Genomic DNA, 13,291 nt, shown 5'->3' on the forward strand with positions numbered 1-13,291 from the left:
AGGACCACGCAAGCCTTTTTTTTTTTAAATAAAATAAAAAAAATTTTAGTTTAGGTGTGGGAGCCAAGATTCACTTATAATTGCTTTAAATGCGTTTTCAGCCCCTGATTGTACATTATAGGTGAAACTGTCAAAATCTTTAAACTGAGCATGCGCACAATGAAATGCATGCTGGAATCATCTCCAGGATGCTAAAATAAACTACAGGGATGTGATTTTTCCGCTAATTCGCGGAATTACGCTTTTTTTTTATCTCCCCCCCAAAAAAAAAAAATCCGATTTTTTTTTTATTATTATTATTTTTTTAGTAGTAGTTCATTGTGTATGCACATGACTCCGACAGATAACATCTTCTGCTATAACAAAGACATTTGTGGTATGCTCTAATATGAGTTACTTTTCATTTGGTCATGATACAATTATTTGTTCATGAAATTTGAACTCTTCAACATTATTTATGTGTTAATTTAGTAATCACATTAGTTAGATATGATGATATTCTCAGTGATAGTTTTTAAAAGCAAAGGCAGTCCAATGTTTTTGAATGTGACTGATTTTGAGTTGACTAAAACTGCCATTTTATATGGGATAGTTCAATATACATTGAAAATTTATGCTGTTGTTTTGTCTATTTCTTTGTCATGTGAGTGCATTGAAAGTACTTAAAAACACGGAAAACCCATGAGCTCCGGCTTGTCCCCCCACTAGCTGGGTGCCAGCGGCCCCCAGACCCCCGGCTAAATTTTCAGATAATTTCACTTTGGTCAAATCACATCCCTGAAACTAAATACAGCAAAAATTTTGAGTCTATAATGTTTAGTTTAGGTGTAAGAGGCAAGATACACTTTTAATTTTACTTTTAGGACCACGCAAGCCTGATGACAAAGCATTGTATTAAGACAAGTGGCGGTTTTGGTCCAATTTGACGGTTTTAAACACATGTTTAAACTGCTTTACTGCTAACTGATTATTTATGTATGATATTTATTAATTGTACCAATTAATTGTCTTAATATAATACCCCTACGTCGTCACAATATATCAAGTGAGCAGGTGATACAAAATATATTGCTTAGTCTCTACAGGCGTAGATATATGGGGGCACATGCCCCCCCCCCTCCTCTCACCAACTAATTAAGACTTCACATACTGTACAGTATATGTGTAAAATGTACCTCTGAAAAACTTCTAAATGGTGCCTACAAAGTGAAATATAATAGTAATAAATTTTAAATTGCTGTTAATGTTTTTCTGTAAAGCGCTTTGTGACAACTAAGGCTGTGGTTGTGGTTGACAACAGCGTTAACAAACTAAATATACTTGGTACCACTTTCCAATCACTTTTCCAATTTTTTTTTTTATGGAGAGCTCAGTATTGTTCATTCGATTTGACATGTCATCATTGCTCTCCTTTTTTATTTTTTATTAAAAAAAAATTTTTTTTAATATATATATATATATATACTTAGATATTCTAAAGTAGGACTGGCTGCTCGATTATGAAGAAAATATGAATCACAATTAATTTGGTAATAATTGAAATCACGATTGGTACAAGCATTTGTTTTTTGGTACAAAACAAGAAAATGTTTAAACGTGTAAAAAATATTGAGACAAATCAATTTCTTTGAAACACTATAATTATGCAAGTTCCTTTTGGACCAAAACAAGATTTATGAAATTAGTCATTTTAAAATAAAAAAAAGGTGCACATATTGCTTAGGTGACCATTAGGTGCATAATTTATATATATATATAAATTGAAACGACTCAAAGTAATTATTAATAATCTCTTATTTTTATTTACGCTTAATCCGATTTTGTAATTGTGGTGTATAATAATTGAAATTGTAATTGAATTTTGATTAATTGCACAGCCCTATTATAAAGTGTTTATAAACTAGTTATAAACTAACCCTATTGGAAGTGAACAAGCTGCCTGTCTTCTTGATGGTGTGGGACAAACGATCAGACTCAGGCAACGAGTAGGGCTGTATTGATAACGGCAATATTGTGATATCGCAATATTAAAACTGCCACAATATATCGTCGTCCTCATGTCACGATATTTAAAGTAGCACATCTGTTAACAAATCAGGTTGATTTCCATTTGTGCAGTTCTGAAAGCTAGTTTTTTAGTGCAGTTTAATTTTCATTGGGGATGTTTTGGCCCTTCTATGTTTAAAATCCACACTAATGGTCAGATGAAGGGGAACGTAATATGCTTGTGAACCGAGTCAATGTGTGGAAGAACTCAATGTGTGCGTGCATTAGCAAGTAAGTGCCTCGATATTAAGTGTTATTAGGATTGTAGGTTGTTTATATGCATTGCCGTAATGTACAAAAGCACAATATTGTTTTTAAATTTTTTTTTATATGAGCTCACTTTTTTTTTTTTTTTACAATATTGTGACCTTTTTTTTGTATCGCTAACCTCCCCACAATATCGTGATAATTATCGTATCGTGACCTTCATATCGTGATAATATCGTATCGTGATGTTTGGATATCGTCACATTCTCGTCGCCGACGAGCGAACTCAATCTTGAGACAAATGGTAAACAACGTGAAGGCCTTGAAGAATTGTCTTGAAAAATGGATTGACAATTTTTTCCGGTAGTGCCTAAAGTCTCAAGGTCAACTAATATTATTGTCGGCCTATTCCCAAAACAAATATTATCTGTAATTTTCTCCTGAGAGTCATGTTGCCGGATGCTTACCCTTCACCTCTCCCCTCCATCCTGTGTGTAGACTGAAGGCTGTCTCCACGGCAACAAGAAGTTATGCTTATCAGCTGGGATACTTGTGACGCACACAAATCTACAGTAACATACTCGTACACAACCTATCATTTCACTGCCTCTGTTGGATACCACATTCTTTCCTTGTGACGTCAGGGTTCCGTCCCATTCCACTCCCGCATTCGATCCTCGACGTCGCTTACTTGTACAAGTCTTGAGATTTGGTGTGATGTCCGTATGTGCTGCATGTGCGAGTCCCCCCCACCCCCCCCCAGGCTTATACTGTACTCCTATATTGTGGGTTTTCACCTAAATCGGGTGAGTCTTGAACGTACCCCCCACAACAAAGCGAGGTTAACTGTAATACTGTTTCTGTAACACAAAAAATCTCCCCCTCTCTAAAAAAAAATAAAATAATACAAAAAAAGGTTGACCACTTCCGAGAGTGTTTTCTCTGTCAGACGCGCTTGTGAGTGTTTTAAATAACTGCTGGCACTGACACGCTGCCTTCCATACATGAGCCAATAATATATTTGCTCTGGATGTGCGAGACACCGCGGGAGCATCCGAAGGCGAAGGAAGTCAAAGCAAAAAAAAAAAAAAAAGAAAAAAAGATGCTGAGCATAAACTAATAATACAACCACCTGCAGCGTTTTTAGTTGTCATGGCGATCCGAAAATAGTGCCGCTCCAACTGCAGGGTCCCTCACGCGCAACCTTCCGTGGCAGTTTGACCTTTTCTTAGTCATGGGAGGAAACACGCAGCTAAAAAGTGGCCCAAATGTGTACGTAGCAGAGGAGGATGTTGTTGGATTGGCAAAAAAAAAAAGGCATCAAGTCCTCCTTGGCAGCAGTTGGCGCTATACTTACTGTGGCAGTTTGATACACCAGTGAGTTGCTCACAATGTGTTAATTAAATTAACTTAAATTAAAAAAATTAAATGTTATATATCAGAAGTCCTTGTGGTATTGGACCTCAATATCAGTGAGTACTCAAAGTGTGAAAAGTCATACTGGTGTTTGTCACTGGGGGTGGGGGTGGGGGGGGATTGTAGTAGCCGAACATCCCTACTTTGTGGGGTCTTTCCCAGGCTGTTTTTCATTTGTTTTATAAAAACAAAGTTGTAGTCTTGAGTGATTTATTTAGCGTCTAGATGCGTTTACTACATCATCAAATTACAGTATTTATATATTTTTAAAGAAAATAGACAGTTGAAGGTTTATAATTATTTATATATTTATATCGCCATCGGTGCTATTTCACGTTAGCCTGTCTATGATGTTTCACATTATATGTTAGCATTAAGCTAGCAGACTTTGGTTACATGAAATGATATGGTTTGGTTGACGTGTTGGTGTTTAAATGTATCATGTTTGGTTGTCTTTTTTTTTTTCTGTTCGTTTAACTGTGAGCTCAAGTAAACAACGTGAAGCAAGCACGCTGTGCCTTTTATTTGGTGAATAGAACCAGAGAGGTGTTTTAATAAGATTAAGTTTGTTTATATGAGTTTAAATGCTCCCCTGCACACTTTGACTTTGAATTGCTCTTTTCGTTTTTTGTTTGTCATAGTGGCGACACCGCGAAAAAGGGCAAAGGGCAGTTCCCGCCAGTTGAGGCTGTTTCTAGTTTTTCAAATTTTTATCATTATCTAATACAGCGCAACGTACTTCCTTGACACCAATTACTACTTTCCAAGTCTTTGATGCCATTTTGTGGCATTACATAGAGAGCACAAAAAACCCGAATTGGTGTGTTTTTCAGTGACTAACAGAAGCTCATACAGCAAAAGTACACATTGCCTCTATTTAAAAAAAAAATAAAAATGTAACTGGTGTTTGAGCACAGAGCACTTTGAACTCATTTTGCATTCCAATTGAAACCCCGAATGTTTTTTTTTACAAGCAAAATGCTTTTAGATTAGAGTCAACTGGTTCTTCCTTTTTAGCAAACAGACAGTAATTACAAAAATAATTGGAAAGCACAAAGAAGATGGAACAAAACACAGCAGAAAAGAATTCATTTTCTTATCTGTCCGTCCATCCATCCATGCAGCGTGACTACATTTTAGTTTTGAGTTCACTTTGTTTTGAAGCTACACCTTAGGAGATCTTCTGACATACTTTCTGCGTGATGGCTTTCCAGTTCTGTTGATGTGATGTTTTTTTTAATTTTTTTTATTATTATTATTTTTTTTTAGCTCTGACTGAAATTCACAACACAGTGAATCAAGCACTTCAGCTCTGCCCACATATTCTTCACTTAAGGATCCACCCACAGGCCACCGGCTCTGAAATACAGCTGCTCAGTGTGGCGAGATCCGTCGCTTTTCCCACACGCATCATTTGGATGTCTTTGGAAGAAAATGTTGAATGTTGAAGCCGCAGCACGCAGACCTTTGCCACGGTTTAAAATATTTGTAACCTGCATTGAGTCGACTGCTGTCATCTTGGATCTGAAAGATTTAAATCAGATTCGTATCTGTAGATTACTTTATAATGAAGTATCTAATATGTGGTCATTTGAGCAAATTTGAGAAGTGTGTATTAAACAAAAGTTAGTACACGTTTTTGAAAATAACAGTAGCAACACAAAATAGTGTCTTTTTTTTTCTTACAGTTTCCCTAAGAGGTGTTCTCACTTTTGTTGCCAGCAGTTTACACATTAAGAATGGCTGAGTTATTTTGAGGGGACAGTAAACACTTAATAACATAGCAAAGTGTTTTTTCCCCCCACTTTTGTTGAAAAGATATATAAAAAATGCAAAAGGTGCACTCACTTTTGTTGCATTAATTTTTTAACTCTTTCACTGCCAGACGTTTTCAGAAACGGGTTGTCCCCACTGCCAGCCGATTTAAGCATTTTGAGTGATCTTTCAAGGTCCACAGAAAATGTTGTGTTTGGACTATGGAAACACACATACTACCAAATGAAAGATTGAACTCTCATCTTTCATCAGAAAAAAATCAGTTTGTTTCTACCTTATTCCGTTCTTCAGTAATCAACAATAGAAAATGGCTACTTTCACCGAAATTCTCTCTTTTGAAACAAAAAACAGAGAAAAAGAGCTTTTTGTGAAACGATGTTATTTCATGCACTCTAGTGAATTGTACACTTCTTTTTGTCCATGAATGATGCCACAAACACCTAAATAGTGCTTTACTTCTGTAAAACGCTTTCACCAACAATGAAAAAGTGTGCTAAAGTTTTTTGATTGCAAAATACGTTTATTTCCATTCAACAGTGTAACAATTTGACAAAACAATTTCGCAAACTATTTACAAATGTGTGCAACTGTGGTACTATTTACAATTATGTGGATGTTTCAAATACAGTTTTTCTTTTTGTAACGCTCCCATGCGTGCAAGGAGACGCAGCAGGATTTGCACAACAGATTAGTTTCACTTGCGATGGCTCCTTTCGCGTGCAGAAGTTACACTTTCTTGACGGCTTTTTTTTCCGGGGAATAGCAAGTAGCAGACTGTACACACTTCCTCCGATGAATATGCATTGGACTCGGGGCACTCTCCGTCGTCCGATCGAACGTCCGCCTGTGCGTGCTCGGTTGCGCTCCGCGTTACGACACCGTCATAGCCGCCGCGTCAGCGGTTCCAATTTCGCCGTCAAGCTCGGATTCACCTTCATCATCATCGAGGATGATCACCGTCGTCATCAATGTACTATTTTAGCGTTGGTCGATGCCTTTCGTCTTGTAAGTGTAGAGCTGCTTGCAAACGCTCGCCATTGCCCGTTCCCTCCTCCATCTAGCTCCATCTAACGTCTTCTACTGCCGCGTCAATGCTTCCCAACCACGGAGTCACCACCCTCATCTTCATCATCGATGATGATCATCGTCGTCAACAATGTGCTTTTTCAGCGATGCTTTTGGTCTTTGAAAAAAACGTCTCGGGCGTGAGCTCCTCGCGACCGGCCGCCATTTTTCCTTTGTCTTCCATTCTCATCTCCTGCTCGACGCTCTAGCTCCGCCTCTACTGACTCCCACCCGATCTTGTCAAAAGAGAGTCATCGCTGCCCTCTAGGGGCCAAAAATAGTCCTTAGGCACAACAGACAGACTTGAAACTTTCACCAGACATGCGGAAGGGTTTCCTCTACCCGTTTCAAAAAAAAAATAAAAAATCATTGGATGACGTCTTTTGACGTCATTGGCAGTGAAGCGTAGGTTTTTACTTGACGTCTTTAAACGTCAGTGGCAGTGAAAGAGTTAATAGAACAGTAGGTCTAAAAAGGATTATTCTTCCTTGAGCAGCGGATCTTAACCTGGGTTCGATGAGTCAGTCTCGGGTTTGGCAGGGGGCTACATTGCTTGGCCTATCTGTGCTGCAGGGAATTCGGTGCGCTCAGTTGTCGACTTGTGGCTTAAGTGATGGCACATTGTATGAGCTTCTTTTTTACTATGTCGAGCAAAAAAAAAGAGAAAGTGGTCAGTCGAATATGTGCAATATGAATTTTTTGCGTAAATCATCTCCTCATAATGCAAATGGGTACATTTTTTGCGTTTCCTGAAAAATCTGGAAAAATGCCTTAGGCGATTATTTTTAAGAAGGTGTCGATATATAACGGAACATATGGTGTTCCACAGGGTTCAATTCTGAGACAACTGCTGTTTTTATTGTATCTGCTGCCCCTGGGTTCCATCTTAATCATATTTTATTTTTCAATAAAGAAGGGTTCGGTGAATGCGAATAGGAAACTGGTGGGGTCCCGGTTCAGTACCTCCAACAAGTTTTAAGAATCACTGCCCTAGAGCGTGTCAAGAAAATTGAATCAAATGCCTGATGTGAACATGAATTGTCGGGGGGATTAGATATTAAAGGACTTTCAATCGCATTCGAGCAAAAAAAAAAGAGAAAGTGGCCGGTCGAATATGTGCAATATGAATTTTTTGCGTAAATCATCTCCTCATAATGCAAATGCGTACATTTTTTGCGTTTCCTGAAAAATCTGGAAAAATGCCTTAGGCGATTATTTTTAAGAAGGTGTCGATATATAACGGAACATATGGTGTTCCACAGGGTTCAATTCTGAGACAACTGCTGTTTTTATTGTATCTGCTGCCCCTGGGTTCCATCTTAATCATATTTTATTTTTCAATAAAGAAGCGTTCGGTGAATGCGAATAGGAAACTGGTGGGGTCCCGGTTCAGTACCTCCAACAAGTTTTAAGAATCACTGCCCTAGAGCGTGTCAAGAAAATTGAATCAAATGCCTGATGTGAACATGAATTGTCGGGGGGATTAGATATTAAAGGACTTTCAATCGCATTCAAAGTTGGAGCAGTTTTGGAAGTGAATACAAAGAACGCTGTCACATTTCTACGCGCGCACGCTCGTTGCCAGCATGCGCGCTGCGCAGAAGCCTGTAGGGAGCAGCCTGTCATTTTCTGTTTGCCGTTCTTTGTCATATAGAATGCTTTATGCGTAGAGGGCGTGCGATGTGCTTCCACTTGAGGCTCGGATTTGCAGCCCTGTTAGTCTGTTTCTTGTGTCTGTCCTGTTCTCTTTTTTTCCCCTCTCAACTCATTTGTCTCCCACTTGTCATGTTTATTATCTATTCATTTCAAATTGCTCAATTTCCCCACGGCTTTTAATATGTTGCGATTAAAGAGATCTTTCTCCCTGTTTGTTTTCATGAGCACATTGTGGCGGCCATTAGGGAAACCAGTGTGAACCGAAGGGGCGGATGTTGGCTAATCCTTTTCTGCCCATCAGTGTTGTCTTGTGTGGGTTTGTTTTGTCTACAATAATCCCCCTTGGGGCAGGAGGAGTTTTATCTGTTTACTTGGCAAAACGGTTCAATGACAAATATTGATTGGAGCAATCTAGAGTAAGGAAAGTGATGGGAAAAAAATGATAAGAAATGCCTTGGTGTGACAATTTCTCTGAAGATTTAAGGACAATAACGCAGCCAGATGTTGATTTATTAGCTAGATGTCATGTTGGAATAGAATCATGCCGGAATGGACGCGCCATACTGGATAGCGGCTGGCTGGCGGGATGCTCATAAGTGGTGACAGGTTTTGTGTGAGTGGGCGTCTTCAAGTGACTCATTTGTCATCTTTCTTCAAGGCTTCTTTGGGGCACCGTCCAACCAGGAGGGGCCGAGGCGCAGTCATTGGCTTGCAAAGTTGTTGATGTCTTAACTTTGCACAGTCAACTTGCCCTTCAGATGTGGAGTCCTCGCTGTCTATGTTTAGATGATGTGCTTTATCATTCGGCACTGTGAAGCTCTGGAGGACTGGCGTCTTCGGCATTGTTTTGCGTCTTGTTTAAATGCTTAAGAGCATTTAACACATTCCAAAAATTCCACACCTTTCACAGTAAAAAAATGACATCTATACCTCCTACTTCTACATTTTTGACTGAACCAACTAAAAATTCCAACTTAACTCATTCAAACCCAAAAACGTATAAATACGTTAAAAAATATATTTTGTCCAGCACTCCCAAAAGTATATTTATACGTTTTTTTTCTAAATGTTTTTTAGGTTAGAGCATACAGAAGCCTTTGATACAGCTTCTGACATGAAGAGGCCGCTTAAGGCAATGGTAATTATTCCAAAAAAACGGCCAGCAGGTGGCAGCAGAGTATAAGAGATCAGCCAGGGCCATGTTGCAACAAGCTCTTTTTGCCAGTGTTTTCAACAGGTTTGTGAATAATGATGACATTTACCTATATTCTAATGCTAACTGCTGCAAAACGGAAACAGATAACCGATACTATTGATGAAAGAAGAGACTCTAATCTTTCCTTTGGTAGGTTCCATGTTTTTATAGCAATAGAACAGAATATTCTGTGGACCTGTCAAAATTAGTCAAAATCCAGTAAAACAGCCGGAAGCGAAGGGGGTTGCTTCAGTGAAAGTGGCTGCGAGTGAATGGGTTAAAAATATTTGGTTCATTCATGACATATTGGGAATTATTCTCATTCCATTCACTTCAAAAATAAACTAACTTATTCATGATATTTTGGGAACAATTTACATTATTCCCGATAAAATTCCCAATTTAAGGCATAATAAACATTGGGTGGTGTTCTGCTCCAAACTGGTTTAAATGTGCTATTAAATTGGTAACTGTGTCTAGACATGGCTACGAACTGTGGGGTTCCCCAAAGGTCAATCTTGTGACCCTTTTTATTCTTTAAATGCTTGCATTACCTAATAAAAAGCTACAAAGTTTCCCACCACAACTCAAATGTACGTGTCGCTGACAGCAGCCGGTGAAAATGTGCCTGTAGTTTCACTCTGTCACTGCATCAAACAGATCAATGTTTGGATGTAAAACAATTTTCTCCAGCTCAAGTCAAATAAAATTTAATCATTGTATGTTGCCCACAGGTAGAAAAAAAAATGTTATCAGTCAGCTTGACTCCTTCTCTCTCAAACTAAAAAATAAAGTTAGAAAATCATTTAAAAACATTGCCAGAATAAAAGGAATACGGTCTACAAATCACGCAGAGAGATTAATACATGTATTTGTCTTGACGAGGTTAGACTACTGTAACGGCCTCCTCGCTGGGCTCTATAAACAAGCTATAAGACAGCTGCAGTACATCTACAATGCTATTGCTCAAGTCCTGACTAGAACCAGGAAATACGACCCTATAAGACAGTACTCAGGTCTCTGCACTGGCTCCGTGACACTCAGACAATAGACTTCAAAACAGCTCTTGTGTCTCTTTATGGTCTCGTCACAGTTAGAGGATAAGCTTTTTCCTCCGCGTGTTCGTTTTCTTTCGGGTAGTGAGAATGTTGCTTATCTGAATACAGGCTGGAGATCGAGCTTTTATTTCAACAGAATATTCCGGGCACAAGTGAGTTACAGACAATGGCTGTTGCATCTCACAAGTGCGAAGTTACAGAGAACTTACAACATTCTTATACTATCTTGAAGGGCGGTACCACAAAGTTTCCAGTAAACAGTTCACAAAGTTAACCGGACATGTGATAATACTCAAGGACACTATTCAGACACAGAACAAAGCTCTACTGAGGAAATTAAAACAGTTATGACTAAATCTGGGCAGAAGACACACTTCATCACCAAAGAACAACTCTGACATGTTAGATCCACATGTACCTTTGAGAACCTCAGGGAGTGGTCTCCTGCTGGTGCCCCGGGTCATGAATAAATAGAGTGAGGCTGAGTTTCAGTTTTATGCTTCTAAAATCTGGAACAGTCTTTCAGGAGGTGCTGAGGTCTGAAAATAGTTCTCTTTAGCTATGTATATGACAACTGAATATTCTATCTATCTATCTGTCTATCTGTCTGTCTGTCTGTCTGTCTGTCTGTCTGTCTGTCAGACAAGCTAGCTAGCCTGTCTGTCTGTCTGTCTGTCTGTCTGTCTGTCTGTCTGGCTAGCTAGCTAGCTAGCTAGCTAGCTTGTCTGGCTAGCTAGCTTGTCTGTCTAGCTAGCTAGCTTGTCTAGCTGGCTAGCTAGCTTGTCTGTCTGGCTAGCTAGCTTGTCTGTCTGGCTAGCTAGCTTGTCTGTCTGGCTAGCTAGCTTGTCTAGCTGGCTAGCTAGCTTGTCTAGCTGGCTAGCTAGCTAATATAGCTAGCTAATATAGCTAGCTAGCTAGCTAATATAGCTAGCTAATATAGCTAGCTAGCTAGCTAATATAGCTAATCTAGATTCTAGCTAACTAGCTGGCTAGATTCAAGCTAACTAGCTAGCTAGCCGTGCTATTCATCAAATAAAGACATAATTTAGACTGGTAATTTGGCCTGGGTAAGAATAATTTTGGTCTTAATATAGAGATAGAGTGTACAACTTTTGATATAGCACCTGTATTGGATTTCATTATGGTTCACATATCTAACGTTGTAGTGTATTGAACTCATGTCTAATTACATACAAATTTATTTAGCGATTTAAATTGCGTGAAATAAACTTGATTGGTACACACAACACATTCAGATATAAAGTATACGCAGGGAACATGGTTTGTCCTCAGATAGCCTTTTAGAAGCCACACACACACACACATGCACACTCACACCCAGATCAGAGGACCCCTTCTATTATAGATCACAAGAAAAGAGGCTTTCAAATCCAACTATCCCATGCTATATCCCAAACTTGCATTTGGGTCCGTCTCCTAGTTTTATTTTTAATAAGTCAGATGTTCGTGATGTTTGATATTCCCCTTAGTAAATTAGAATTGTATTTTTAGAGGATTTTTTGTTTTCCCAAAAAAGTATTATTTTTCTGAATATCATTGCCTTCATTATAGAGTCGTGCAAAGACCACACAGACATGGTCAATTTAAAGCCCTTGTTGAATAGTTTTCTCAGAAGAAGCTTAGCAGTTAGCTAGCTTGACTAGCTGTGACTTTACCACAAAGTGTCTCAAATTTGTTTAGTTTGTTTTTAAAAGTGACGTTTTCTAGTGACTTTTAGATAGGATCCATAGACTTTTCTGTTATTTTGAGTTTAAAAAAAAAAGAATAATACATTTTTTGATTTTTTAATTTGAGGATGTGTTTGTTGTGGTTGTATTGTGGCGTAAAACTGGACTGCTTTGCTGACGCTAGCGTTTACCTCTCTTATATATTTTTCTACTATGATTGAATCGCCATTTAAGAGCAGAAGCTTGGATTGGACAGACCATTAGTTATCAATGGACGCTTCATACTGCATTGCCACATGAGTTTGTCCCTTTGGATGCAACCTTGATGATTGTGTGAAAACAAATCCATCTCAATGCTTCAATTGCCATTTCTTAAAGATATCCTGCACATAGATCACTCTGTGGGAAGACACGCGTGGCAGCTGGAAGGAGAGCAATCCGCTCTAACGGCCACTTTCTGCGCCGTCGTCATCACAATTGCGACGCATGTTGTCCCCTCGCAGTTGGCGCTCTGACGGTAAACGAGACGGAGAGGCCATCTGCGAAGTTGGGGGCGAGGGAGGCAACAAAAACTCTTAGCTCATCTTCTTTGGCGTTAACGAGAAATGAGAGTGCAGCTCTGCGCCGCCGCGGAGCAGCTGGATGGAGATGATGTTTCGGTTTAGGAAGTTAGAAGGAGCAGTCAGCGTCAACAGGGAAGCTGTTTCCTCAATGCTTCCTTGATAACAAGTTTGCACTTTGTCCCCTGTGTTGTCCCCTCAAAAGATAGAAGTAAATATCTGCAGAAATGTACTCACTTTTGTGAGTGTTTTGACTTACAAGCATGGCCACGGAACCGCTGTATGGAGGACCAAAAAATGCCAATATAAATTAAATATGAATAAATAAAAATACTACTATGACTAATATGAATAAATAAATGTGACACAATTAAAGATATATAAAATCTAAATACAAACAAAATAATATAAATGGAAATAAAAACAACAAAAACACTTAAATAAATAAATACAATTAAAAATAAATGCAAAAATTAAAAACAAGATTCAAAAAATTTAAATATACATAAAAATAAATGTGGAAATAAATCTAAAAATAAATATATAAATATAATTAAATATCAATCAATCAATAAAAACGCTCTGATCTGGTATTTATTTTATGCTGCACACGGCGTCAGCATG

The 13,291-nt window shown here is 38.5% G+C and overlaps 1 protein-coding gene across 2 annotated transcripts in view; it reads left to right on the forward strand.

Annotated features, from left to right (window-relative positions):
* Nucleotides 1–13,291, forward strand: part of kcnab1b (potassium voltage-gated channel subfamily A regulatory beta subunit 1b) — a 54,988-nt gene that overhangs the window by 8,965 nt on the left and 32,732 nt on the right. The window lies entirely within an intron of this gene.

The sequence above is a fragment of the Vanacampus margaritifer genome, chromosome 2, assembly GCF_051991255.1.
Source record: "Vanacampus margaritifer isolate UIUO_Vmar chromosome 2, RoL_Vmar_1.0, whole genome shotgun sequence".
Taxonomy (NCBI): Eukaryota; Metazoa; Chordata; class Actinopteri; order Syngnathiformes; family Syngnathidae; genus Vanacampus; species Vanacampus margaritifer.